The 27,835-nt window shown below is 43.1% G+C and overlaps 1 protein-coding gene across 4 annotated transcripts in view; it reads right to left on the reverse strand.

Moving 5' to 3' along the window:
- The window catches only part of WWOX (WW domain containing oxidoreductase), a 1,119,479-nt gene that overhangs the window by 511,240 nt on the left and 580,404 nt on the right, over positions 1-27,835 (reverse strand). The gene's annotated exons all lie outside the window — the stretch shown is intronic.

The raw sequence follows: 27,835 nt of genomic DNA on the forward strand, positions 1-27,835 counted from the left end.
TGGCAGACCCTGGATTCAAACCTAGGCAGCCTGGCTCCAGGTCATTGTACTTCCTTCCCCCTACAACATCCACTGACAACCTTCAATCAACACCAATGTCTTGCCCTCTGTCTTTTGAGATGATTTTCACCATAGGCCTTTGTGTTGGTTTTCAATAAACTTCAATCCTCTGGGTGTTGCGCTATTCAGCTTTCTTTCATTAGTTGGAAATCATTCAGTGAATATTCACTAAGCACCCGCTCTGTGCCAAGCACCATGCTAGTGATGGCTGTTCCTCCAATCCCTGGTTCTAGAGGCATGACTATAAGGTGGCCACAGGCTCACTGCAGGCTCAGGAATGCCACAAGACATACGATACAGAAGTATAATATGATGGCACAGTGAGGAATGGTCCTATGACAGGAGGTAAGAGTTGAATGCCCCTTCCTTGGACCTAGTAGGTTTCTTGCCTGTGAAGGTTGCACTGACTGTAAATTGGAGCACACCTCTGTGCACGTGGTTGGTTCATGCTGTGGAATCAATGTTCCTCTCCCTTCCAAATGCATGTGTTAAACTTGAAATACCCAATAAGATGGTATTTGGAGGTAGGGCCTCTCAGAAGTAATAAGGTTACAAAGGTGGAGTTCTCATGAATGAAAGACACACAAGAGAGATGGTCTATCTCTCTCTCTACTAAGTGAGGACATAGCAAGAAGACAGCTGTCCACAAACACAGAAGAGAGCCCTCACCAGAAACCAACCATGCTGGTGCCCTGATCTCTGACTTCCGGCCTCCAGAACTGGGAGAAAATTTAAAAAAAATATTTAAGCCACCCAGACAATGGTATTCTGTTTTAGCAGTCTGGACTAAGACAGTCCATGTAACCAGTGTGGGTTGAAAAAAACGACCCTAGGACAGTGTCTCTTACTGAGGGTGTAGCCAGCATCAAGAGCCAGGACATGTCTATGTTGTATGGATCCAGCCACTGCAGGAGCCTCTGTGTCTTGTCTCCCAGCCACCTCCCGTCCCCAAGACCAAGAGTGCCCCGGTCACCTTGTGATTACTAAAAATGCTATTCCCAAATGTCCCCCTCATAGGGATGGGACAATGCCAGTCTCCATGAAAAACCACTGTGTTAGAAGATGCAGCTACAAACAGAGACCTTGATATTAAATGGATATAAATTAACAAGAATGCATAAATTCCATCAGGTTTAAAGGTGATTTAGAGTTGACCAGAAGATCACTACGAGAGCCTGGAAAAAGGCAAACCTCGATTAAGTGAGGTACCATCTGGTAGAGGGTGTAGATGTCAGTGGGCAGAGGAGAGAACAGCTGACTATCCTTTTTAAAACCACAGGAGCAATGGTAATCATTGATTAGCCCAAAAATAATGCTGTTGTGTTAGCATATATTCACATACGTGGTATATCACGAACTTGTTTTTCTTTTGTTTTATTGGTTTTTTGAGACAGGGTTTCACTCTGTCACCCATGCTGGAATACAGTGGCATGATCTCAGCTCACTGCAACCTCTGCCTCCTGGGCTCTGGATATCTTCCCTCTTCAGCATCCCAAATAGCTGAGAGTACATGCACAAGCTACCGTGCCTGGCTAATTTTCTTTTTTTTTTTTCTGTATTTTTTGTAGAAAGAGGGTTGAAACACGTTGCCCAGGCCAGTCTCAAACTCCTGAGCTCAAGCGATCCGCCCACATCAGCCTCCCAAAGTGCTAGGATCACAGGCATGAGCCACCAGACCCTGCCACATGAACTTGTAATGTTTAACTGAGTTAGGCCTTCTAAAGCTGAGGTTGGCAAACTATGGATGATGGGCCAAATGTGGCTCATGACTTGTTTTTATAAATAAAGTTTTATTGGAACACAGATGATGCATTGATTTGTGTACTGCCTATGGCTACTTTCAAACAAAGTTAGAGCTGAACAGTTGTGACATACACCATCTGAACTGCAAAGCTAGAAATACTATCTGGCATTTTATTTAAAAAGAAGTTTGTCAAGTCCTGTTCTAGAATAACACATTAGCCTAACAGTTTCTATTTTAAACGTATAGATGGTAATCATTACAGAATGGCGACTTTAAGTTGAAATACTACATTTATAAAAGTGTCAGAACATTAAGAAAACTTAAGGTTTGTTTGTTTTTAGAGACAGGGTCTCACCATGGTGCCCAGCTGGAGCGCAGTAGCTAGTCACAGGTATAAACATAGCTCATATCAGCCTTGATCTCCAGGCCTCAAGCAATCTTCCTGCCTCAGTCTCCTTAGTAGATGCGACTACAGGTGCGTTCCGCTGCACCTGGCTTAAGAGTACTTAAGGTTTATCATATGGATATAACAAAATTACATTCTTGGGAAGTTTGTCAGGAAAACTAGCTCAATAAGAAAGCAAAATATTAATATTAGAAACGTAGCTTAATATGTTTAAGGTCTGTACCTAAATTCAAAAGTGAGATGAAACATTATTCTAGATCTCCTCAAAACGACTGCTAAAATTTGTCTGGCTTGTAAACAGAATAATAAGAACTGCAAGTTGGAATTAAAAGCTTAAAGAGGAGCGAGGATTTAAAATCTGTAATGTGAATGAAATGAATTTTAATTTTCAAAATGTAGCGAAACCTCTGTGCTCTAAAAGGCTAGAAGAGATCCCAAACATCCCATTAACAATCTGTATCACTCATCTCCGTTCGTCTGCATCTCAGGGGGTCAGTGGTAAACCTAACTGAAAGTACTCAAGAACCTCATCTGAGTCTTCACTGTCACCAGTGCCTGAATCCAGACTCCATCTGTGTTGTTTGACCCAGTTCAGAATGTGACTCCCTTTGACAAAGGGCACCATCCTAGGGCAAAGAATTTCACAGAAGAGAAACCTCAAAGAAAGATGACAATGAGAGAGTTAAAAATCTATACATGATGACAACAATATCACTTTATGTCATTTTATGTAGCATTTATAATTTATAAGCCCTTTGAAACACATAGTATATTTGATCTAGTAAACCAGTATAGCAACTCAGTTGTTAACACGAGTTTTGAAACGAGAAAAACCTGGAGTGATTCTTGCTTATTGGTAGCAAGGCCTTAAGCACATTACTAAACTTCTCAGTTTCCTGAACCCTAAGCCAGGGGTAATTACCCCTCCTTCATGGGGTATCGTCAGGACCGAAACAGATACAGATTCTCCGCAACTTAGGATGGGATTAAACCCTATACTGAGTTGAAAGTACCGTAAGTTGAAAATGCATTTAACACACCTAACCTACTCAACATTATAGCTTAGCCTAGCCTACCTTAAATGTGTTCAGAACAGGTAAATTAGCCTTTCCCTGATCATGAGTGATGTTGAGCATTTTTTCATGTTTGTTGGTCATTTGTGTGTCTTCTTTTGAGAATTGTCTGTTCATGTCCTTAGCTCACTTTTTGATGGGACTGTTCACTTTTTTTTGTTGCTAATTTGAGTTCCTTGTAGATTCTGGATATTAGTCCTTGTATAGATGTAATAGATTGTGTAGATTTTCTCCCACTCTGTGGGTTGTCTGTTTACTCTGCTGACTGTTCCTTTTGCTGTGCAAAAACTGATTCATTTAAGTCTCACCTATTTATCTTTGTTTCTGTTGCATGTGCGATACCGCCTTACTCCTGCAAGAATGGCCACTATCAAAAAATCAATAAATAATAGATACTGGCGTGAATGCGGTGAAAAGGGAACACTTCTCCACTGCTGGTGGGAATGTAATCTAGTACAACCACTAAGGAAAACAGTGTGGAGAGTCTTTGAAGAACTAAAAGTAGAACTACCATTTGATCCAGCAATCCCACTACTGGGTATCTACCCAGAGGAAAAGAAGTCCTTACACGAAGAAGATACTTGCATATGCATGTTTATAGCAGCACAATTCATAATTGCAAAAATGTGGAACTAGCCCAAATGGCCATCTATCAACAAGTAGATAAAGAAACTGTGGTATAAATACACAATGGAATACTACTCAGCCGTAAAAAGGAATGAATTAATGGCATTTTCAGCAACCTGGATGGGATTGGAGACCATTATTCTAAGTGAAGTAACTCAGGAATCGAAAACCAAGCACTGTATATTCTCACTTATAAGTGGGAGCTAAGCTATGAGGATGTAAAGGCATAAGAATGATACAGTGGACTTTGGGGACTGGGAGGGAAAGAGTGGGAAAAAGGTGAGGGATAAAAGACCACAAACTGGATTCAGTGTTTACTGCTCGGGTGATGGGTGCACCAAAATCTCACAAATCACCGGAAAATAACTTACTCATGTAACCAAATACTACCTGTTCTCCCGAAAGCAGGTGGAAATTTAAAAATAAATAAATAAATAAATAAATAAATAAATAAATAAAAGAATACTTACATTAGCCTACAGTTGGGCAAGGTCATCAGGCAACACTGTGCACGGTAGAATATCGATTCTTTGCCCTTGTGATCACTGGGAGCTGCAGCTTGCTGCTGTGGCCTAGCATTGTGAGAGAGTATCCTACCACATATTACTAGCCCAGGGGAAAAAAAAAAATCAAAACTCAAAATTTAAACTTCAGTTTCTACTGAATGTGTATGGTTTTCCCAGCATCCCAAAGTTGAAAAATTCTAAGTCAAACCATTTTAAGTCAGGGACTGTCTATAGAGTCTGAAGCCACTTAGGACCCTGCCTGGTACTGAGGTGCAGCATGAATCTCACCTGCTATCATTGTAACCAGTATCAGTTCTAGAAAATTCTGTGATGTCAGAAAGACAGGAAACAGGTACCAGTATCACTCTTTGTTAAGGAAGTTGCCAGGAATAGAGAGTTAAAAAGACTTGCCCAGAGGAATGTAGCCCCTAGGTAGGCAGGGAGACCGTATTTCTGATTCCCACCCCTAGTGGTTTCTCTCCTACGTTTCCTGCCTCTCCTGCTGCATCTCACACTTGACCATGTATCAGAATCACCCAGAGAGCTTAACACAAACTGCAGACCACAGGCTCCCTCTTCCTCTCCCTCCCCACCACAAACTGTGATTCAGGAGGTCTGGGGCAGGGCCCAAGATCTGTATCTCTAACAAGTTTCCAGGTGATGTTGATGTTGCTGGTCCAGGGACCCCACTTTCAGAACCCCTGCTCTAACTCAGTGCAGCCCCTTTAAGGAATGACATCCGTCCTTCCACAGCGTACCTGATGCACACCCATGCGACATTAAAATGTCTGGCACCTGGTCAATGCCCAATAGATGTTTGTATTGGTTTTCATTTTTGTCACAGGTTTCCTGCGTCCAGCTCTTGGTTCTCTTGGCTGACAACTTGATCCCCCAGTCCTTTGATCCATTCCTGCATTGCCCCTCTGATTTGGAATACACAGTTTTCTTTCCAGCTGTGACCTTGGCTGCTTTCCACAAAGACTCCGACTTGCCAGCATGGCTCTGCTCTCTCTGATCCAGCCCGCTGAACTCTCCTTGCCAGACCATAGCCTCACAGGTGGGATCTGCACGCTACTATCTGATGAAGTCAGCTAACCGTCCCCCCACGACCTACCTCTATCATGAAAGACAAGCTTCTCTGCTCCAAAAGAAGGGCATCAATGTGCCCCTGAATCATAGAAAAGAGACGCAGCAGATAGGGCAACAGGAGCAAAACCTCATTCATTGTTTCCTGCTTAAAAAACGAGGAAGGGACATAAGGGAGGATTAAAAAGGAGTGGGAGAAAAAATGAGGGGAAGCTGCTTTGCTCCCCAGAACCTAAAATATGTGATTGCCTGTGGATGGAAATACAATAATAATAATAGAATAATGACAAAATGGAACTAATACTAGCAGGGTTTTCATACCTGAACAGTACTTTGACAACAAATGTTCATATTTCATTTGAAATTTATGAAACCTTTGTGCTTGTAATCCCACGAGCAGTAACATGGTAAATGAAAGTAGCAGGCAGTCTAGATTAATAATATTTTGCTTCATATTGGAAGAGCATTTGAAAGAAGCGGCTTGCTGTATCTATTCCCCATGTTTACGATCCTGGTATTGGAACAGGCTGGGGCTTCTAAGACTGGCTGGGAAATATTCATAGATGTGTTATTAATTTATGGAAAACTGAAGGACCTACCTCAAGGTTTAAGTAGGCCATTTAGAAAGTGCAGGAAGTAGGTGTAAAGATACATAGCAGAATGCAGTGGGAAAAAGAAAAGAGTAGTAGGGTGATTCAGGGCTTAAATCAAGAGCAGGAAGAGTAACTTCAAAAAGCTGTAATAGTTGATATTCTAATAAAGCGTTCTGATGAGAAAAAGCAATCTGTTCACATATGAATTCTACCATATGCTTCTGTCTTTTCATGGTCTAGAAGGCCATGTCAGTAATTTCCAGTATTTACATGGGCATGCAGAATGCCTTTACTGGTTAATGTGAATAAATGGGCTGGATTTACTGTGTTTCTAATGTTCAATATACACACCATGCAGGCTGCTACCAGAGGCAAAGTGGAATTTATAGGTTTGCACTGAATTTCAAATGGATACTGGAGCAAAGCAATGGCAAGCAAGACTGACGTGGTGTCTGATGCTTCTCAGTGGAGGCTGCTTCTGCCTTGACAATGGGAAGGGCATTGTTTCAGGAAAGGGAGGAAAAGTCCAGCTAAGAGTGTAGTCCTTTTTGTTCAGTATTTGCAGAAGCAGTAAAGACCATGGTCTCAGCTTGTGGACAGAATCACCCTTCCCACAGGTCCCTGGGGGAACCCCTTTGACACTACCCCTAACCTCTGACTGTACTCTTCTATTCTATTCTATTCTATTCTATTCTATTCTATTCTATTCTATTCTATTCTATTCTATTCTATTCTATTCTATTCTATTCTATTCTATTCTATTCTATTCTATTTTGAGACAGAATCTCTCTCTGCTGCCCAGGCTGGAGTGCAGCAGCACGATCTCAGCTCACCGCAACCTCTGCCTCCTGGGTTCAAGCGATTACTCCTGCCTCAGCCTACAGAGTAGCTGGGATTATAGGCACACACCACCACGCCTAGGTAATGTTTATATTTTTAGTAGAGACAGGTTGTCACCATGTTGGCCAGGCTGGTCTTGAACATCTGACCTCAAGTGATCCACCTGCCTCCACCTCCTAAAGTGCTGGGATTAGAGGCGTGAGCCACCACACCCAGACTTCTAAATCCTTTTTACATCTTGTTTTTTTTTTTTTTTTTTTTTTTAATGTTGATGAGTCTAGTCAACTCTGAGAATCTTACAACCACTACTTCAGTGTGAAAAGAGATGGTTTTCACAGCTTAAATAATAATTTACAAGGATGAAGAATGAAATCACATCTTCCCCTAGATCAATAATTCTCAGCCTTGGTGCTGCTCATATTTAGAGCTGCAGAGTTCTCTGTGGTAAAGGCCACCCTGTGCAATGGAGGGCGATGAGTAGCACCCCTGCCCTCCATCTACTTGATGCCAATAGCTATGTCACCACACCACAACCAACAAGGTCTCCAGACATTGCCAAATGTCCCCTGACAAGTGACACTGTCTCCACTGCCCTAGAGGAGGGCCCCACACCTGAAACACTACTCTACGATTATTTGCTTCCGTGCACATTTTAAACAAACATAGTTATTTCTGTTATGTTTGTATGATCACAGTTAGGGATTATTTGGAAATAAATAGAAGGTGGAAAATTGGGACTAAATAGGCATATAGGGTGGCTGACAGAGCAGGCAGCATATTTTTGCAATGGAACTTGGAAGTAATAAAGGAAACAGAAAGAAAATTAACTGGAACACAGAGGAATTCCTCTGAGATATGCAGAGGGTCCTGTGGATAGTGGTGGGGATGGGAAGCATATTCTTTGTAGGCTGGATCTCCAGAACCATAGTAAAAACCATGAGATAGAGATAAACAATGCCCAGCCACAAGTACAGAAAGGCAGTCAGTATCTGAGTTGAACAAGAGATGGGCAAATAATTGCTTTTTAAATATACGTTGTCTGCAACAAAGCAACATACATTCACAAGCATCTTGCTGAACCTTCCAAGGAGACAGATCTAAAAGGTTGCTGGCAAGCTCTGGATCGCAAATAAAAATGAATAATATGATGTCCATATGGTTGGGCTTTCAAACTCTTTCGTGGACACAACCTCCATAGCATAAGGCATCCCCAGGGAGAGAAGGGTGTTTAATGACTCCAGTTTTAGCTTTAAAACACCATGCAAAGGATATCTTCTATTACAAAATATTCACATTTGTTTTTACTATAAACAACATGATCTATTCAGCAAAAACAATTGTCTCTTTAAGAAAATATGCCTTGGTTTCCTACGACTTCAAATGAACTCTGGTATCAGTACCCCCAACAGGGAAACCTGGGGCCACTCATACCCCAGTTTAAGAAGCATGAAATTAAGAGGGTCTTCTTGTTTCACAGGGATCATAAACAACATATTTAAGGGACTCCACTGGTGACCCTAGTCCTTCAACTCATTGCTTCCATAATTGTTAAGTTTTATAAACATAGGGGTGAGAGATTCAGGCATATGGCCCTTACAGTCAGAGAGGAAGAGCTATAAATCTACAGGTGTTACCCATAAGAGCTCCTCGGACATCTTAGAACCCAAAGGCAGGCACTCTTAATGAACAGATGTCAGCCAGGTGTGAGCCACTTTGAAGTGGGCATTGCTCTTCTGTAATTCCTTGTAAAGGGGAGGGGTTGATGGAAACAAATCTCCTTAAAGGCAATGGACACTTAGGTGAGGACTGAAGCTTTGGGAACTGGTAAGGAAGCTATGGTTTTGGTTTCTTTAAGTCCTTTCAGAAAATCTTTCAAATATTCAAAAGGAATTGGAAAATGAACGTTGTTGCTTCTCTTCCCTTTACTATTAGATGGAGAGAAATGGACCATATATTAACAAAACCTTAGGAGTTAGACAATCCTGGGTTGAAGTACAACCACACTCTCTTCCTAGCACATGGCTTTCTTCACTGTATTAGTCAGTTTTCACACCGCTGATAAAGACATACCTGAGACTGGGAAGAAAAAGAGGTTTAACTGGACTTACAGTTCCACACGGCTGGGGAGGCCTCAGAATCATGGTGGCAGGCAAAAGGCACTTCTTACATGGCGGTGGCAAGAGAAAATGAGGAAGAAGCAAAAGCACAAACTCCTGTTACACCCATCAGATCTCATGAGACTTATTCACTATCATGAGAATAGCATGGCAAAGGCTGGGCCCCATGGTTCAATTGCCTCCCCCTGGGTGCCTCCCACAACATGTGGGAATTCTGGGAGATACAATTCAATTTGAGATTTGGGTAGGGACAGAGCCAAGCCATATCACTTACCTATAAACTGGGAGCTAATAGTAACTCTTTCCCACAGGGATACTGAAAGGGTAGAGGGAGACAATGCTTTTCTATTTTTTTCCTTTTGGAGACAGGGTCTTGCCCTGTTGCCCAGACTGGAGTACAGTGGCAGCAACACGGTTCACTGCACCCTCAACCTCCTAGGCTCAAGCAATTTCCCTGCCTCAGACTCCCAGCTGGCTGGGACTTCAGTTGCACACCACTACACCCAGAAAATTTTTTAATATTTTTGTAGAGACGGGATCTCACTTTGTTGCCCAGACTGGTCTCGAACTCCTAGGCTCAAACCATCCTCCCACTTCAGCCTACTTCGGCCTCTCAAAGTGTGGAGATCACTGGTGTGAACCACCATGCCCAGCCAGATGATGTTTTCTAAAGCACCTTGTAGGCTGACTTAGGAGTTTTCCTTTCTGTCACCTTTGTCATAAGATAAAACTATGATGAAAATGAAATAATTGTAAACCTTTTGCAAGGTAAGAATTCAACAAAGTCAGACAGATGGAAGTTAGAATCAGAAGTGACCTCCTTTTACCAGGCAGTCTGAAACATGCAATCACAAACAAGGGCAGCACAGCTAAAATTCTAGGCCCTGGGCGTACATCTATTCTCCTATTGCACAAACACCGGGGGAAATACTGTGCTTTTGCTTTTATGAACTTCTAAAGCAATAATGACTTGTATTCAAAGCACTCTTACTTTCAAAAAAAAAAGTCATTAATACATTTTATGAAGTCAGAACCCATTAGTGAAGATGTATCGAGTATGTCTGCTTAGTGGAGATTATCAAAGGGGGTCTAGAATGGCATTGGACATATAGATTGCGGCCTGGTTTCACAAATGGATAAAGACTACAGAAACCTGAACAGAAAGGCTTCAGCCACCTGCAATATTTGAAAACCCCCAGGTATTGATGCGGCACTAAGAGACAACATCAAGCCATCCTGGGTAGGCTGCTGGAGCTCTTGAAACATACGCATATGCAATTCATTTTACTGTATGGTTTATACAGAATCACTGTCAGTGCTTAAATAATTCAGGGACTTAATCGTAGTAGTTTATTCATACATGCTTCCAGGATGTGACTAGAAAGTGCCCAGATGGAGGGACAAGACAAAGAACCAGGTTGGGAGTATCCTTTTGAGTTTGCAACTATGAATATATTCATGTATGTGCCCTACTTCCACCAAATGCTTTCACATCTTCATTCAACAAACATTTCTTCTTTTTTTTTAAATTTTCAGACAGGGTCTCATTCTGTCGCCCAGGCTGGAGTACAGTGGCACAATCATGGCTCACTGCCACCTTGACCTCCGGGGCTCGAGCAATCCTCCCATCTCAGCTTCCCAAGTAGCTAGGACTACAGGTGAATGCCCCCATACCCAGCTAAGTTTGTTCATTTTTTGTAGAGACGGGGTCTCACTCTGTTGCCCAGGCTGGTCTTGAACAATTCAGCTCAAGCAATGCTTGCAACTCAGCCTTCCAGAGTGCTGGAGTTACAGGTGTGAGCCACCACACCTGGCTAACAAACATTATTTATGTGTTCACCATGTGCACTATATCTGGCCCTAGACAACACATGGTCCTGACCCTCAAAAAGTTGGCAGTGTGGAGGGTGGGTTGTTAAAAAGTTATCCTGGCTGGGCTCAGTGGCTCACACCTATAATGCCAACACTGGGAGCCCAAAATGGATGGATCATTTGAGGTCAGGAGATCGAGACCAGCCTGGCCAACATGGTGAAACCCCATCTCTACTAAAAATACAAAAATTGGCTGGGCATAGTGGCGTGCACCTGTAATCCCAGCTACTCAGGAGGCTGAGATAGGAGAATCATTTGAGCCTGGGAGACAGAGGTTGCAGTAAGCCAAGACTGCATCACTGCACTCTAGCCTGGGCAACAGAGTGAGACCCTGTCTCCAAAAAAAAAAAAAAAAAAAAATGTTATCCTGACATTTGTTAAAATGGTAAGGAAGACTTTATGCAGGATTATTTCAACAGGGGTCAAGACTACTGCAATATGGGAGAGAAATAGGACTCAACTCCAAATACAATAAAGACAGCTGGGGCGTTACAGCCAAGGAACAGAGTGGCAGGGGGGTGGGAGGGTCAATGGATGAAAAATTACTACAAGGAACCACAAGGGTAGGAGTATTCCAACCTAATCAACTTAGCAGGACTCTTGCTGAAGGCAGGCAAAGGTGATCAGACACGAAGGGTGAAGGGATTCTCTCTAAACTGACTTAGAATGACTCTTGCAAAGACTGGACTATGAAGATCCAGCAAGGAAAGAGGAGCAAGGCCAAGGCCTAGTTGAGAAGTGGGCTCTGAGGAGTCGAGCTAAGGTTTGGTCAAGGAGTCTGCCAGAGGGAAAGGGGCAGACAGAAGTTGCCCCAGAACATTATGGGACTCAGTCAGAGTTTCTTAAAAAGATATGATGTCTGAGGTGTTCAGGGAGGATGAGCAGGAGTAAGTAAAGAGAAAAATACAAGGCATACAGACAGCATGTGTGTGCAAAGCAGAGTTTGGCAACCTTCCAATGGCGATGTGTAGCTTGAACAGCGTTTCTCAACAAGGTCACTACTGCCTTTTTGGGTTGAATGATTCTTTGTTGGTGGGGCGGAGGTAGAGGGTGGGACTCCTCTGTGTTGTGGGATGTTCTGCAGCATCCCTGACTGCATTAGTCTGTTCTCATGCTGCTAATAAAGACATATGCGAGCCTCAGTAATTTATAAAGCAAAGAGATTTCACTGACTCACAATTTAGCATGGTTGCAGAGGTCTCAGGAAACTTACACTCATGGCGGAAGGGGAAGCAAACATGTCCTTCTTCAAATGGCAGCAGGAAGGAGAGGTGCCGAGCAAAGGGGGAAAAGCCCCTTATAAAACCATCAAATCTCATGAGAACTCACTCCCTATCATGAAAACAACATGGGGGTAACGGCACACATGATTCAATCACCTCCCAGTGGGTTCCTCCCATGACATGTGGGGATTATGGGAACTACAATTCAAGATAAGATTTGGGTGCGGACACAGCCAAACCATATCACTAACCTCTACCCACCAGATGCCAGGAGCACCCTCCCTCAATCCCCTGCGCCTTCCCCAAGTTCTGACAATGAAAAATGCCTCCAGATATTACCAAATATCCCTCGGGGGAAAAGCTGCCCCTGGTAGAGAAGCAGTGGCTGGAAGGATAGATACAAAACTCCAGCAGGACGGGGAGGACAGTTGCCTCCGCTGAGGAGAGCACCTGTGCTGGGGTGTTAAGTTGATATAATGAAGGTAAAAGCCTCTATTCTCTAAATATGGTGGGTTAATATGCAATAGAGAGAGGAAAAATAGAAAGAAGTGAATGGGAGTTAGTGCATCAGGACAGAAAAAGTAGGATTTGTCAGGATTTTTTTTTTTTTTTTAAAGTAACTGATATAATGACTCATCATGAATGATCTCTGAATTTTCTCTCAGAAAATTTTCCTATTTCTGATGAAGAACTAAGGATAAAGATGACGCAACAAGAAATAAAACCAAGCTTTCTATGACTTAAATAAATCACCATGTTTCAAAACATTTGCACATCTTGTCACTTTTATCTACACAGTGGCGCCTCACATTTTTTTTTTTCTAGCTTATGTTTGAAATGCATTTCTATTGCAGAAAACTTTAAGATATAAAGAAAAAATAACCATTCCTGGTCTGTGAATTTGAACTATGGCTCTGTGACATTCTACAAAGATTTCAAAAATTATTTACTACTTTAAAGAACTCCTGTTTCGGCAACAATTAGCAGCAAACCAAGTAGCATTTCATTTGTACCATAGTAGATCTGACCTCACTTGCATTTTCTCTTTCATTTCTAGCACAATTAGCAAAAGAAAGGGAGTGGGCCATTTAACATGCCTTTCTAGCTAATTTTTAATCTGTTCTAATGCATGAATTTAAAAATGCCTACTTGAGGGCTTCAGGGATTACTAAATAATAAACCCTAAAGGTTCCAAAATCCGGTTAATAGTCAGACCTGGAGAATATGAAATATAGTGTTAATTTAGAATAACATAATGCCTAAAAATGAAGCAAGTTAGATCTAATTGAGCTATGAACTGCTTGCCTTGTATTGTGTAATAGAGGCTGTGCTAACCAAGGGTTGCTGAGCTATAGATAACCATTACTCTTAGAAAATATGTTTATTGGGGTCTCTCTCTCTTCATTACCCAACCTCATAAAGTATATGTCTGCGTATTCCGATAAAACATAAAACGGCAAGGCAGAGTCACAATTAGGACGCCCTAAGAAGCTGCATCATAAAATGGTGTCTGTCTCCAAATGATTGTTCACTTAACCGTGATAAATATTTATCAGCATGCAATAGAACAAATCCTTCAACAATCTCAGGCCACACTGAAAATGAAGGACTTTCGCATTTTCGATTCTCCTCCTTCGATAAATACAATCCTTTAATCTACAATGTCATTTGATGAGATTTTGATTTTAAATTATAATTACGACACAGAAACATTAAGAACCTACTGGGTTATTTCCGATATCTACTTAAAGCAACTTGGATTTAATGTTATATCATGAACAGAGACAAGAGAACTGTGTGAACAGTGTAAAAATGAAACTGCTAATTTGGGTGGTTATTCAGTGTATAACCTTTTATGTCATCAGTACCCTCACTGGAAAAAAAAATGCGTTTTAAATGATAAAATAAAGATGAAAATAAACTCCTTAATGATCCCTCCTCTCTTGTTGGCCATGATATGCCAACTGGGGAAACATAAGGAAAACTGAGATATAGATCCTCATGTTCCACTTAACTTGCATGGCACAGGCCTTCGCTGCTTGGATATGGAAACTGTTTATTACCATGTGGCTTCATGCGCAGTCAACAGAAAAATGACTTATGAAAAGAACACTGCCTTCCTGGGTGAGTTTCGGAAATGAAGCCTGTCTCCTGACCAGAGATAACAGTCTCTGCAAGTCAACTCTGTCTCTGTTAGACAGATAGCTAGAGAAGGCATATGGAGCGCAGGGTGGGGTTGCTTATAAACATAAATGCCTTCTGAGCCTTTCCTAAAACAATTGGATTCCTGGAAAAATGTCCTTATCATTGGTTCTCAAACTAGAGGACTTCCCAAAACACAAAGAGTTCGGCCCACTCCCCTTTAGTGTTTCTTATTCAGGATTTCTGGGGTGAAACCAGAGAATACGTATTTCTAACAGATTTCTGAGTGATGCTGGTGTTGCTGGCCTGGGAGCCACACTTTGAGAACCAGATTCCTATAGCAAAAGAAGGATCCAGAAGGAAAAAACTTCCAGTGAACATCTGGTCCTGACTGTATGAATGTCCTTCCCCAATCTACAGATCCCAAATCAACTTGCACTTTCTTTTCTTTTCCTTTTATCTCGTTCTCGTTATTTCTTCCTTTCTTACCCCATCTTTCCTCTCCTCCTTTTGTTTTATTTCCATTTCAAATTCCCTATTTCTATCTCTTCTATTCTCTTCCCATTCCCCGTGGGTCCATGTCCCTCCTCCCTCCCTACCCAACTCTCTCTCTCTCTCTCTCTCTTCCTTTCTTGGCCCTGCCCTCAGATCTTTCCCTCAACATTAATCAGCCTGCCACCAGGCTCTCAACAGTGACCAAGATTACACATACACGCCACATGGGAGAAACACACAAGCCAAGATCTTACTCCTTGGCAAGCAGAATGAGGGGCAATTGTCGGAATGATTTCAAAGAGGGAGGATAGGAGTTCTCTGCTAAGCATTCAATACAGCAGAAACTTCTCTGCCTTTGCATTTAGCACCACATAAACAAAACATATATGGCGGTGTGAAATATACACAGAATAGTTATATACATACTGCTGGCACATTGACTAGATTTTCAACATTAATTTTCATTTTGGGGGCTATTCTTGCATTTTAGGATACATAGTCCCTAGGTCTAGTTTTAACATGCACTTAACTCCCATGGTAGATGAAGACTTATAACAAAAGCGACTATTATGAGAACATTCCTAGATGAGGATCTACCATAGACAGACTTAGCTCTTTATGGCCTTATTGTGTCAGACTCTGAATATTAGACACATACAAAAAAAAAATCACAGAGTGAAAGTTATTAGGCTGCAGAATAGCTTCCCAAGGGATGTCCCCAGACCTCATCACTTGAGTCATTAGAAACAAGACCAAACCAAACACTCGACTCTGCCATTAGGGAACACTCCTGCCCTGGCTGAGGGTGGACAAGATGACCTCACAGATCTCTCCCAGTCCTCCCAGGGTCATAAAAACAGAATGGAAACTCTGACTAGACATCACGCTGCAGGGAGAAGTGGAGATACTAGCAGACTGAACAGCAATATCTCAGGGGGTGGACCATGTTACAGTGAACAGTAAAGAGAAAAAAAAAAAAAAAAAAAACCTTAAGGACTGTGGCCAAAGGACACCCCAGAATAAAAATCACATTGAGAACACTCCCTAGTGAGGCCCACGATGCAATTTTGCAGACAGGGCTGTAAAACAGTATGTGTTCCCTAGTTTCTGATACGTACTATGAGCGCTCCTATGCTCTGACTATAAGAGGAGTGAATTACAAGTATATTTCCTGGCTCCCTCTTTTCTGAAGTTGTAACTGCCTCACTAAAACATATGAGAACAAAGAGAAGCTCAGTTAGGTGACAACGATGGTGCCTCCACAGTTCAGTATGATGCGGCCCATTATAATTATAGTTCAAAGCAGCTGAACTATATGAAACTGAGATTAACCTGGAAGAAGATAACTGGTTCCCCAACCCCATCCATGAGGGCAGAGCCCTTTCTCAGCTGTTAGCAGGGAGGGAGGAGGGTTCTGTGAGGCCCCACATGGCTTCTTCACCTCAGGGATGTTGCAGCTGTGATGCACAGCCTGAGCCAGCGGGCATGCTTGCATCACATCCAGGTCCCGTAATAAATCTGAGGGAACTGCAAATGGGTGGGGTGGAGAGGAATTCTGGACTTGATCTGACTCAACACGCCACAGCTGTCATTCTAACTCAATTGGCCCTAAACTGCAAAACCAGTCATCCCTACCCACCCGCACCCCCTGCTAAGGAACACCCTCATAGTTCACGGGCCCTCCTACTTAGGTAGGTTTTGTATTACCTGTCACCGCTCCCCTTCCCCACTCTGAGTACACCTGGACAGACCGCAGGTCCAACCATACATGAGTCAAGGGCAAATCTGTCGAGAAGTAATGCTCTGCAATCTACCAATGGCAAAGATGACTCATACCAGCGGATTTCTGCACGAAGGAATTGGGAAACCAACTCTGAGCCTGTTGCAGCAGGGACAGCTGATGAAAAGATGCCATGAGGTTGAGTTGAGTTGCACGGTCATGAGCAAAAAAGAAGCATGTGTGAGCCAAACTTGTGAGGGAGGAGAATGAATAAATCTAGCAGCAGTGGAAGAAACTAGTCAGAAAAAGAGAATGCCACAGTTGTGCAGGAGGGGATCACAAGAGACAGTTACCCAAAACTGCCTCCTTTCCTCGGCTTGCCAACATTATCTCTTACAGAAAACCTTTTTCTTAGAAGAGGCGGCACAAGTAAAACTCTGTTCCTTGTGACCAAAGAAGCTGAATTAAATACTCAGAAAATCTAAATTATACATCATGATGAGCTCTTCCTGCCCCAAACCACGACTGTTGGATATTTAACATGAGAACGCCCACAAGTCCCTGAAGACCACGGCTTATCAATGATACTGAAAACAAGAGGTGAGGCATGGCAGCTCATGCCTGTAATCCCAGCAATTTGGGAAGCCGAGACAGAAGGATCACTTGAACCCAGGAGTTCAAAACCAGACTGGGCAACAAAGTGAGATCTTGTCTCCACTTTTCATTTAACTTTTTTATTGTTTTATTATTATTTTTTTTGAGACAGAGTCTCCCTCTGTCACCCAGGCTAGAGTGCAGTGGCACGACCTCGGCTCACTGCAACCTCTACCTCCCCAGTTCAAGTGATTCTCATGCCTCAGTCTCCAGAGTAGCTGGGATTACAGGTGCATACCACCACGCCTAATTTTTTTATGTTTTTAGTAAGCACGGTTTCGCCATGTTGCCCAGGCTGGTCTCCAACTCCTGAGCTCAGGCAATCCGCTTGCACTCCTGAGCTCAGTCAATCCACCCGCCTCCGCCTCCCAAAGTGTTAAGATTACAAGTGTGAGCCACTGCGCCTGCCTCCTTTCTCTATTTTTTAAAAATAAAAATAAATTTTAGGCCGGGTGCGGTGGCTCAAGTCTGTAATCCCAGCACTTTGGGAGGCCAAGACGGGCAGATCACGAGGTCAGGAGATCGAGACCATCCTGGCTAACACGGTGAAACCCCGTCTCTACTAAAAAATACAAAAAACTAGCCGGATGTGGTGGCGGGTGCCTGTAGTCCCAGCTACTCGGGAGGCTGAGGCAGGAGAATGGCATAAACCGGCAAGGCGGAGCTTGCAGTGAGCTGAGATCCGGCCACTGTACTCCAGCCTGGGCGACAGAGCGAGATTCCTTCTCAAAAAAATAAATAAATAAATGAATAAATTTTAAAAAGTGCTTTTAAAGACCAAGTGACACTCTGTGTTTTCCTTACCTGCTCTTTTGGAAACTGGAAATCGAATTTAGGAATATTTCTGGCATAGAACAAAACATGTCATCTGGAGTCAGATCCTAAGTTTTAAATGATGATCCTTCCTACCCCACCAAGGGTATCTGTTACAGCAGCCTACAGACTCATTTATTGAAATTCCTCATCTTAAAACAGAAGTGCTATCCTCACAGAATCATTCATTCACTCAGGGAAATCATTCACTTGGAGTTTATGATGTTTAGTCACAAAAGCATGTCTTTGCGAAACACCTACTGTGCATTATCCAAAGCTGCTAAGTACAACTGTTCTCTTTGCAGTGGGCATTAAGGCATTATCCTTTGTCCCATGCTCTGGACAAATGAATGGTGCAAGAAGTATTGGCTCCAAACTACCCTGAAGGGGAGAAATACCTTTCTTTAAAATTTTATTTTCATTTTTAATTTTTTAATAGGGATGGGATCTTGCTATATTGTCCAGGCCAATCTCAAACTCCTCAGGCAATCCTCATGCCTCAGCCTCACAAACTGCTGGGATTACAGGGGGGAACCACCACATATGGCCTTTTTGTTTCTTCAGAGACAGGGTCTCACTGTATCACCTGGGCTGGAGTACAAAGGCATGATCATAACTTACTGCAGCCTCCAACTCCTGGGCTCATGGGATCTGCCTGCCTCAGCCTTCTGTGTAGCTGGGATTACAGGCAAATGCCACCACACTTGGCTAAAGGAAAAATACTTTATTAAAGAGTGGTGCCAACTACACGCATGCAGAAACATTCATCCTCACTGGTGCAAAACAACTGAGCTGAAAGGTGTGAGCCACCTTTAAGTGGCTCTATTTAAACTATTAAACTACTAAGTATTAACTAGCTTAGTAGTTTAATAGTTTAAATAGAGGGTTGTTATTTCATGATAGAAGAGTGGCACAGTGAGTTAGGCCCAATTTTCAAATATCAAGCGATTCTAGCAGATCCTGATTTGTAGGTGTAAAAAATAATAATTAGCAAAAATAAAATAATAGTAACAGCAGAGACCCTTCGCTGAGTGTCTACAATGTCACTGGCTGCGGACTTTACATATATTCATTTTCTCAATTGTGACAGTCATTTGAGGCATGGAGAACAACTCTTCCTAAATAAAAAGGCTTTTAAAAATCACTGCTCCAAATGTGGTCTGAGAGCTGTAAGCATCAGGGACATCTGGGCGCTTGCTAGAAAGGCAGACTCCTGGGCCGCAACCCAGAACTAGAAAATGAGGGGCTCTGGGGATGGGGCGCGAGACTTGCGTTTTAACCAGCTCTCCAGGGGAGCCTCACACCAAAGTTGAAGAAAAGAAGCCCTGACTTAAAGAGTAACTTTCCAAGGCCAAATAGGTAGTAAGCCACAGAGTCACTGCGCACGCGTTTGTGCTGAGTATTGGAAACTGTCCCATCCACTTCAGGTAATTAACGAGGAGCCAGGCTGGGGCTAATTACGTTAACACCTGTAATTCAGGATTCCCTGAGATCAGGAGCGGGAACCCTCAAACCTCAGTCTGTCCCTAGAGACTCTAAAGGACAGAGTCCTGTACTGGCTCTTTGCTTCCTCCCCTCCCCCACACTTTTTTTTTTTTGTATATGGAGGAAATCTTGGGCGGCACCAGCCCCGTTTTTTGAAGTCATAATTAAAAGGGTTCTGATTCAAGTATCTAGGATGTTTCCTTTATTGTTTTATAGATGAATGTGAAAAAACTGAGTTTTGTTTCGTTTTTTTGAGACAGGGTCTCTCTCTGTCACCCAGACTGACGAGCTCACTGCAGCCTCAACCTCTGGGCTCAAGCCATCCTCCCACCTCAGCCTCCCCATTATCTGGGACCACAGGTACATGCCACCATGTCCAGCTCATTTATTTATTTATTTATTTTTGAGACAGTCTTGCTCTGTCACCCAGGCTGTGGCATGATCTCGGCTCACTGCAACCTCTGCCTCCCAGGTTCAAGTGATTCTCCTGCCTCAGCCTCCCAAGCAGCTGGGACCACAGGCATGTATCTCCACGCTCAACTATGTTCTGTATTTTTAGTAGAGATGGGGTTTCACCATGTTAGCCAGGCTGGTCTCGAACTCCTGACCTCAGGCCATGTGCTCAACTCGGCCTCCCAAAGTGCTGGGATTACAGGCGTGAGCCACCACGCCTGGCCTAAATTTTTTGAGTTTTTTGTAGAGAGAGGCTCTCACTGTGTTTACCCAGGCTGGTCTCAAACTCCTAGGCTCAAACTATCCTCCCACTTCAGCCTCCCAAAGTGCTAAGATTATAGGCATGAGCCACCATGCCTGGCCAATAAAACTAAGCTTTCACCAACACAGCGTGTACTGTGCCCAACACTGGGCTAAGTGCTCCATACCGGAGCTGTGCAATGGGACATTCTACTGTCATGGAAACGTTCTCTCTGTATCTGTGCTACCCAACGTGGGAGCCACTAGACATGTCTGGATGTTTAGCACTTGCAATATGTGACTGAGAGACTTAATTTTTAATTTTATTTAAAATTTAATTTAGCTTGAAATGGCCCCATGTGGCCACTGGCTACCTTAAAGTATTGGATAGCCCAGCTCTGCATGGCTTTTTTTTTCTTTTCTTTTCTTTGAGACAGAGTCCCTGGTGCTCAGGCTACAGTGCAGTGCTATGATCATGCCTCGGCCTCCTGGGGCTCAAGCGATCCTCCCACCTCAGCCTCCCGGGTAGCTAGGACTACAGGCACTTGCCACCATGCCCAGCTAATCTTTGTAGAGATAGGTCTTTTTACGTCATCCAGGCTGGTCTTGAACTCCCGGGCTCAAGCAGTCCTCCCACCTCAGCTTCCTGAGTAGCCAGGACTACAGATACATGCCACCACACCTGGCTAATTTTTGTATTTTCTGCAGAGATGAGTCTTGTTATGCTGCCCAGGCAGGTCTTGAACTTCTGGGCTCAAGCTATCCACCTGCCTCAGCCTCCCTCGGTGCTGGGATTACAGGCATGAGCCACCACGCCCAGCCTAGATGCCTTTTCTTATTTAAACTTCACTCTAAGCCTATGAAGGCTGAAGCTAATGTTATCCCTATTTTACAGATGAGAAAACTGAGGCTTGCAGAGGTAAAATAAAGAACCGATAGGCACCCATGGAGTCAGTTAGCGGTAGGTCCGGGGTCCTAAGCCAGGTCTGCTCTGACTAGAGGATTTGCAAGGCACAAAAGCACTCAGCTGCCACTGGTTAGGGAGCCTCTGGGAAGCTGCTGCTCAGAGCTCACCTAAGCAAAGGCGGCAGCAAGGACAGCATGGCCCCTAAAACAGTTGCCTCTGAGTATCTCTTTCTCCAGGCAGCAAGACGGCTGCTGTACTCTTGGCAGCCATCAATGAGAAGATGTTTGGACATTATTCTCATGTTACTAAATGTGCATTTTCCACTTAAAAATAAGGAGCTTCTGTCACAAATGATTTATATGGAAACAATACTTCTCCTGGAAAGGAAACAGGAATAGGAGCTTTTTACTGTTTCTTTCAAGACTTAAAAGAGGTGGGGGGAAAAGCCTGTGTCTGTATTATATTTATTTATTTTTTTTATTTATTGACTTATTTTTTGAGATGGGAGTCTCGCTCTGTCACCCAGGCTGGAATGCAGTGGCACAATTTTGGCTCACTGCAACCTCTGCCTGCCGGGTTCAAGTGATTCTCCTGCCTCAGCCTTCTGAGTAGCTGGTAGCACAGGCCCACATCACCAGGCCTGGGTAATTTTTGTGTTTTTAGCAGAGATGGGGTTTTACTATGTTGTCCAGGCTGGTCTCGAACTCCTGATCTAAGGTGATTCACCCGCTTCGGCCTCCCAAAGTGCTGGGATTACAGGCGTGAGCCACTGTACCCAGCCACTTCACCCATCTTTCTATCCCTACCCCATCACCATCATGGTAAGAAATTGGTTCCAGGATCTCGGACACCTGTAATCATTCTGTACCTTTCACACAGCAGGTCAGCAGGGGAAACGATCCTCCCTGAATCCATCCCTTAGTCCAAGATGCTGGTGCCTCCACAGAGTAACCGCACCAGTCTCAGCTTCACCAAATGGCATCCCTGAGATTCTAGAAACAGGCTTGGCAGTTGCCCCCTTCCGTGCTCTCCTGTTTCTCCACCAAGGATGGGAGGCAATACGGTTATGGGAGGAAAAGGGTCTACGGCCAGGGTGAACTGATGCAACATGCCGGGTCCGCTCTGAACAAAGTGTGCAGTGCCACCCTGGGTACGTGGCTTAACCTCTCTGAGCCTCAGTCATCTCCAGAGTAAACTGGGAAGCACACATGGACTCTTCACGGGGTTGCTCTGAGGAGTCAATGAGGGGATGCATGTAGAGCACTTAACCCCAGACCACGCACAAGAAGAGATCTGAAAAAAGGTGAGTTTCCTATCGCTCCTCCCTTCCAGCCCTCAGTCAAAATCCTGACCCTCTTTTAGGTTTATCTCAGACCCAATCTTACTCACCATGACTTCCCTACCCTCCGAGACTCCGTGTGTTTTCCTGTTTTCATATTTTACAGATCTGTACCTATGCCTATTGTAGTTATTTATACAATTATCACATTTTGGCATGGACTCAGCTTCCTGAGCACTGGATCTCTGCCTTGCCCAGCTTTTCCTTCCAGGTTGCAACTAACACGTGGTCCTGCACAAACAGGTGCTCAGATATTTGTTGAAATGAACTTCTATAAAGATTGAGGCCAAACTAAAATAAATCAATTCATTCATTCATTCACTCAATATAGATATATGTTTTTAGTCAGAGGGTCTTGCTCTGTTGCCCAGGGTAAAGTGCAGTGGCCCGCTCATAGCTTACTGCAGCCTCGACCTCCTGGGCTCAAGCGATCCTCCTGTCTCAGCCTCCTGAGTAGCTAGGATTACAGGTGTGAGCCACCACGCCCAGCCCATTCACTCACTATTCATTAAGCACGTACCCTATCAAGTGCCAGGTAAGGCCATTGGTACTCAGGACCCAGGAGAGACCAAGGCAGACAAAACCTTGAGGCTTCATTCACTTTCCAGTGGGGAGGGGGAGGGCAGTGAGACAATTAGGAAGTAGACAGATAAAACAGAGAAATGATGTCTGCTAAGGAGAAAAATAAAGCAGGGTACAGTTTCAGGGACGGCAGAGTTTGCAAAGAAATTGGCCATTTTAAATAGTGGCTAAGGATGTCATCCCTGAAAAGGAGATATTTGGGCAAAGATTTGTAGAAGCGGAACGAGCTACTGTTTAGAAATAACATGAATTTGGAGGCAGGAAATTATATGCCTAAGAAATGTTTGGTTCTGTATTTAGAAGGAGAATATAAAGGAAATAAAATGTGACATCACTGACCAACCTCAGTTCCCATGTTTCCTCTGTTTTAATACCAGCTAATGTTTTCTGGACATGTCCTATGTGCCAGGCCGTGCCCAGATGCTTCATAGAACTGAGTTCACCACCAAGAGATAAGATAGACACCAGAAATGGAAAAAGTCACCACGTGCATGCCCCAGGCAGGCATCATAAAAGGCGAAAGTCAGGTGTCCCACACTGTAAACAACCGGGAGTGTTGGGGGTTGCACCTCTAAAAGGATCCATCCCTAACCCTCCTAGAGCAGACGGCTGCTGGCTGCTAACGAGAAACTGACCACAGAACAGGCTCAGGATGTTTGAACTGTGTTTTTGAGAGAAGCTGGAAATCCGAATTTTTCTGTGAAACTTCCCAACTTGAAAACGTTGGCAAGCCATTACAAGTTTTCAAAAACAGGATGCAGTCCAAAATTTTATTTAAAAAGTGTTTTCAGGATGTATGTGATCTGAACATTGAGTTTTCAACCTCTGGCATAGAGAGTAGGTAACCAGTAGACAGAGGAACCGAAAACATTTGTAAGAATCCTGTCAAACAGCTGCCTGACCCCTAAACCCTGAGGCCAGGTATAGTTCATGTTTGAAAAGAGCCTGATTGCCTGGGACCCCCTCATGTGCCTGCCCAGGGGACAGCTTTGGGGTCTGTAAACACTACGTCTTTATGTGTAGACGCAATATAATGCCTGCAGAGATTTGAAAGCAAAAACAGCTCATGGTTCATTTAAAAAAAAAAAAAAAAAGTACACTAGGTATTAATAAAAAGTGTTTTTGTTGCTTTTTTTAAAATTTGCTTACGTTCTACCAATAAAAATGCATTTGGCAAAATAGTCCAGAGGAAACACCGTTTTTATTCAAAACTGTTTTTCTTCCCCTTTCCCTTGTTATTTCTAAATTAACTTATCAATAATGTATTAAAGTAATACTCAAAAATGGAACAATACTGCACCTTTAAGAAAATATTATTTTTCCTGAGGTCCTATCAAGGTAAACTTCATCAGTATTCAAAGAATGAGCAAAGCACTTCAACAATTTATTTCAATAAAAGAAGACTTAGCTGAAAGGAGTATAAATGATGAGAACTTGCTTTAAACTGATTTATTCCCTGCAGCAATAAAAGGAATGTTTCTTCACTCAGCTGTTTAATATGCAAATATGCAGAACATCCAGCCCCTGACAGCACATCATTAATAAAACCTTGCACTGAGCAGAGCGCCCGATATTTCATCCTGATGAAAATACATGATGATGATTTTAGACTGTAGACTTTTAGAGTTGGAACAATGTGCTTTCCTGGTGTTGCAACCCACCAGTCGCCCAAGGTGGGGGTGGGGAGCTTTTTAGAGAAGTGATCCAATTTCTGCAACAGGAAGTCCCAGTGTTAAAAAAAAAAAAAAAAAGAGAGACAGAGTAAATATGGAGGGCTGTTAATAGCTCATGCTACCAAGGCCTAAGTGACAAGATCTGAATGGAGGGCAATACAGGAACAAAAGGGGCAGAAGTCTGAGACCCTTGCTTCTTTAGGGGATGGTAGCATGTTAATTTTCTGTGTATTTTTTTTTTTGGACTCTGTAGAGAGCATCCCACTTGTTATGCTTGATGGTAGCTTTATATTCAAATGGAACAAGACAGCAAGCTATAGAGAAGACACAGGGCTCAGGAATTTGAACCCTTGGGGGCTCTCAGTCTGGTTGTCTGATTACTGTCCCAGATTTGCTTATGGAGTAGTAACGTCTGGATTACTCTGAGATTCTGAAACAAGCAGTGGAGAAGAAGCTGAAAAAACTTCTTTGTACTAGATCACATGCTTTCCCTTTCCATTAAAACCTTGGATTGATTTAAAGGGTATGTGATGGGACAGTTAAGGATTTAAATTTTTCCCCTCTTCTTTATGACTTCTTATATTTTCCAAATTTTCTATAATGAGTATGCCACAGGTATGACCAGAAAAGTCATGTTTTTAAATATATATATATATATATATTTTAATAACTTTTATTTTTAGTAGAGACAAAGTCCCACTGTGTTGCCCAGGCTGGTCTCAAACTCCTGGGCTCAAGCGATCCTTTGTCTTGCCCTCCCTAAGTGCGGGGTTGTCGGCATGAGCCACTATACCTGGCCAGAAAAATCATGTATTTAAAAATTTAATTTGTATTTTTTAAAGCCATCTAGACGGACTAGTGCCCAGGGACATCTGAGGTTGCGAGCACCAGGGCGGGTGCTTTTCACTGCTTTGTGGAACCATCATATAAACCCCCGTGCTTGCTCTCAGAATAAATATTTGTGAAATGGTTAAATGAGTTACTAGTTGTAAGTGCTTAGAACGGTGCCTGGAACATGGCAAGGCCCATAAAAGTATTTGTTAAATAAATAACCAATAAATTAGATTAAATATTTAAAGTACTTTAGTCCGCAGAGATGAGTTTCTGTAAATATTATTTATTTATGTAGATGAAGGATATGAAAACTGTTTTTTTAATCTTTACATTAATCTTCCTACAGTGTATAGTTCTTGTCTCAATTATAGCTGTAGCTTAGAGAACTTCTGTATTAAAACCCCAGCTTCTCCACTCGATTCCACGTGATCTTGAGTGAGTCACTTACCTCCAGAAACCCCATTTTCCTCACCGGTTAAATATATATAAAAATAATCCTGGCCGGGCACGGTGGCTCAAGCCTGTAATCCCAGCACTTTGGGAGGCCGAGACGGGCGGATCACGAGGTCAGGAGATCGAGACCATCCTGGCGAATATGGTGAAACCCCGTCTCTACTAAAAAAAAAAAACACACAAAAAAACTAGCCGGGCAAGGTGGCGGGTGCCTGTAGTCCCAGCTACTCGGGAGGCTGAGGCAGGAGAATGGCGTGAACCCGGGAGGCAGAGCTTGCAGTGAGCTGAGATCTGGCCACTGCACTCCAGCTCGGGAGAGAGAGCGAGACTCCGTCTCAAAAAAAAAAAAAAAAAAAAAAAAAAATAATAATAATAATAATAATAATAATAATCCTACTTATTTTGATGAACGTTTTGAGGATTCAGCATGATCATCCAATCATCTATGTAAACATTCAGCACAGTGCCTTGCCTAGAGCAGAGGCTCACATGTACCACTTACTGAGCCCTTACTGTGTAATCAACGTCGTACATATATAATATTAACACAAATATTTAAGATAACTCTTCAAGGTAAGCGTGGTTAATCATGTTTCACAGAGGGGATAATAAGGGTAAACAACTTAAACAAACCCATGCTTACACCTTGGTCTTGAACTTGGGTCACCAAAGCCTACATTGTATACTGACTTTATCCAGATCTGTTCTTTCTTCCAGGGGAAAAATAAAAATAAAAATAAAAAATCAGATATAGTGATTGTTTAAAAATATATGGGAAGAGTACATGTCCTTCCATTACTTCTCTTTTCAACTGCAGTCATGGTCAAAGATTCTCCATTTGTTCTTGTTTATTTTTGTTGAACATGTATTTAAAAACAAGTTAGGTTACAGGGCAGGAGGTAGGCAGGAGATAAAGGCAGGTGGCAAGAAGTGTGGAATCTAGCGCTTAGCAGAAAATAGTAAGAGTTAACTATGAAGTTCTAGCTGGCTGCGGTGGCTCACCCCTGTAATCTCAGCACTTTGGGAGTCTGAGGCGGGTGGATCAGGAGTTCGAGAACAGCCTGGCCAACATGGTGAAACCCCATCTCTACTAAAAATACAAAAATTACGCCAGGTGCGGTGGCTCATGCCTGTAATCCCAGCACTTTGGGAGGCTGAGGTGGGTGGATCACGAGGTCAGGAGATCGAGACCATCCTGGCTAACACGGTGAAACCCCATCTCTACTAAAAATACAAAACATTAGCCGGGGTGGTGGTGCGCGCCTGTAGTCCCAGCTACTTGGAGGCTGAGGCAGGAGAGCGGCATGAACCCGGGAGGCGGAGGTTGCAGTGAGCCAAGATCGCACCACTGCACTCCAGCCTGGGCGACAAAGCGAGACTAGAGACTCCGCCTCAAAAACAAAAATAAAATAAAATAAGCTGGGCGTGGTGGTGGACACCTGTAGTTCCAGCTACTCGGGAGGCCGAGGCAGAAGAATTGCTTGAACTTGGGAGGCAGAGGTTGCAGTGGGCCAAGATCGTGCCACTGCACTCCAGCCTGGGCGAAAGAGCAAAACTCCATCTCAAAAAAAAAAAAAAAAAAAAAAAAATGAACTGGTTGGAAAGAGTTGCATGAGGAGTGCTTCTCCACATCTCTCCTGTGCACCCCACATTCCTCCCTCTCTCTGTCACAAGTGTGCTCTTCATCCAACCAAAACAGTAAGTCTCAAAGCCAAAGGAAAGAGAGTTGTTGGATTTTATTTCCAAATATTTCAATTATAAATCAATCATTTAGCAAAATTCCATGAAGTTTGCAAAATTTCTCTTTGAATCAGTTCCCATCGAGAATCCAAAAAGTCTTGGGGGCAAAATTTCAAGCAGTCTCTTGCAGGTTTTAGTAAACTTCTCCAAGCTAGTAC

This window comes from Papio anubis, chromosome 18, assembly GCF_008728515.1.
Source record: "Papio anubis isolate 15944 chromosome 18, Panubis1.0, whole genome shotgun sequence".
Taxonomy (NCBI): domain Eukaryota; kingdom Metazoa; phylum Chordata; class Mammalia; order Primates; family Cercopithecidae; genus Papio; species Papio anubis.